The sequence below is a fragment of the Procambarus clarkii genome, chromosome 30 (assembly GCF_040958095.1).
Source record: "Procambarus clarkii isolate CNS0578487 chromosome 30, FALCON_Pclarkii_2.0, whole genome shotgun sequence".
NCBI classification, from domain to species: domain Eukaryota; kingdom Metazoa; phylum Arthropoda; class Malacostraca; order Decapoda; family Cambaridae; genus Procambarus; species Procambarus clarkii.
This window is the reverse complement of record NC_091179.1, coordinates 14,620,564-14,623,597: the sequence shown is the minus strand read 5'-3', so window position 1 is coordinate 14,623,597 and position 3,034 is coordinate 14,620,564.

Below are 3,034 nucleotides of genomic sequence, written 5' to 3'. Positions count from 1 at the left end.
CAGAGTACAGAGACAGACAGAGAGAGAGAGAGAGAGAGAGAGAGAGAGAGAGAGAGAGAGAGAGAGAGAGAGAGAGAGAGAGAGAGAGAGAGAGAGAGACAGAGACAGAGACAGAGAGAGACAAAGTTTCTTAGCTTACATCCTAAAAATTGTCAATAGTCACCCCTAGTAGTCAGACACACACACATACACTTGCCTTGTAACAAACCCAAGGGAAAGATTGACTGGGAACCAACCCGTAACTGCTCAACATACAGCAATTGTGCACTAAACCGGTTGCCGGGCTTACCGTGAAAAACTCCAGGATAACACTTACCATGATATATTGAAAGAGAAAGTTATGAGCCTGCTACCAGGAGTTATAACCCGTCTACTCCTGTACCTACCTGTGAAAAAATATAAAGTTATGGTGAGTGATAACTGTGACAGGTGATGATAACTGTGGTGATAACTATGACAGGTGGTACATGTTATTATGTACCACCTGTGTTATCATGTACATGTTATCATGTACCACCTGTGTTATCATGTACATGTTATCATGTACCACCTGTGTTATCATGTACATGTTATCATGTACCACCTGTGTTATCATGTACATGTTATCATGTACCACCTGTGTTATCATGTACATGTTAACATGTACCACCTGTGTTATGTACATGTTATCATGTACCACCTGTGTTATCATGTACATGTTATCATGTACCACCTGTGTTATCATGTACATGTTATCATCATGTTATCATGCTGATAACATCAACTCCATATCCAAACTTCATTCTCCTCAACAACAAATTAACATTCCCAACAAAATATTAATGAAAAACACGACTGTAGTGACCTGGAGATCGCACAGCTACACTTCCGATTAATTGACAATTACCTTGTGAAAATGTTATATATATATATGTATATACACTCCTATTTTTTTTTAGTCTACGCCCCCAAAAAATCATAGAAAACGGGTATTAAACTAAACGAAAATGTGACGAGCGCTCCCAAGGACAATTTATAATTATTACGTAGGTAAATACTCGACAGCTTTGTGTTATTAAACTGGCAAATACTTGATTATTCGAACATTGACGTTTCATTAATTTTCTATGAGAGTGAGTTGTCCTCTCTTCCTCTTCCGGCCAGTTGCGTTACAGCTGGCTGTTACAGGTGGCTGTTACAGCTGGCTGTTACAGGTGGCTGTTACAGCTGGCTGTTACAGCTGGCTGTTACAGCTGGCTGTTACAGCTGGCTGTTACATCTGGCTGTTACAGCTGGCTGTTACAGCTGGTTGTTACAGCTGGCTGTTACAGCTGGCTGTTACAGCTGGCTGTTACAGCTGGCTGTTACAACTGGCCGTTACAGCTGGCCGTTACAGCTGGCTGTTACAGCTGGCCGTCACAGCTGGCCGTTACAGCTGGCCGTTACAGCTGGCCGTTACAGCTGGCTGTTACAGCTGGCTGTTACAGCCGGCTGTTACATCTGGCTGTTACAGCTGGCTGTTACAGCTGGCCGTCACAGCTGACCGTCACAGCTGGCTGTTACAGCTGGCTGTTACAGCTGGCCGTTACAGCTGGCCGTTACAGCTGGCCGTCACAGCTGGCCGTCACAGCTGGCTGTTACAGCTGGCTGTTACAGCTGGCCGTTACAGCTGGCTGTTACAGCTGGCCGTTACAGCTGGCCGTTACAGCTGGCCGTCACAGCTGGCCGTCACAGCTGGCTGTTACAGCTGGCTGTTACAGCTGGCCGTTACAGCTGGCTGTTACAGCTGGCCGTCACAGCTGACCGTCACAGCTGCTTGGCCTAACCAGACAGCTGTGTAGGTTCCGAAAGGTATAAGAAGAGAGATAAACAAGGCAGAAAGATAGAGACACAGAAGAACTAAGCAAAACAGTAAGGAAGTAACTATAGGAAGAGTAAGTAAAGGAAATCACAGAATAGCGAACAAATGACAAGATAAAGAAGGAGTGAAGATAAAGCTACTTGAGAAAGGGCGGGGGATGCTTGGCAAAAGGGAGAAAGGGTGTAAGAGGAGACGGCGAAGAAGGGTGAACAGAGAGGGGACACAGAGACAAGAGGACACAGAGACAAGAGGACACAGAAACAAGAGGACACAGAGACAACTGACTCGGATATCCCACTGCCAAGAGATGGTGACTTCAAGCAAGCTGAAATATATTCTGTGCTTTAATTCTTAGCTTTTAACACGTTTTAACACGTTTAACCTAGTACTTTCACTAGTCTTGTGAAGCCTAGTACTTTCAGCAGTCCCGTGAAGGCATGTAGGTAGCCTAATATGTCTTAACAGTTCCACGTAGACTATCGCTCTATTAGTTTACTTTGATGTAGTTTAATAGTGTTAATTAGTGCGATGTAGCACATTACTGCTGGTCGCTGTAACCAAGCCTAACACTGCACTTTCAGAGTACTCAATCATCATCATATAGAATTTATATATATAAACCTATATATATATATATTACCTCATGCTTCCTCATGATAATGTGAGTTATAAGCCCATGAGTGACTCATGTGAGGAGTCAGCTGAGAGGACGAGAGCACATACAGCTGGACACTAATTAATGAGACTAGCGGGAGACATCAGTCAGCTTATACACACAGCTTGATATCAAACACCAGTTGGTTACGCCTCATACCAACTGCAGAAGATAACTGGATAAGGTTGGCCATATGTATAAAATAGTCCTATATAGGTTGGTTATCCCAGAAATATCTCACTGGCGCATTTCAGAGCATATTAAATGAATATGACTGGATTAAGGAAGGTTAGGTTAGGTTAGGTTAGTGAATACTGGATTAGGTTCGTGGTACCTTGGTGGTGGTGGGACAGTTCCATCGTGTTGTTAAGTAATTCCTCGTTTAGGTCTTGACGTAAGGTATGTCAGTATAATATATAAGCTTATTCCTTGTCAGTAACCAAGAGTTCAACGATGGAAACTATATCTACTTGACCCCAGTCAAGTTCTCAGTTCAACAGGTGTATGTACAAGACCGAGGCTCTAAGCTCTACAATTTG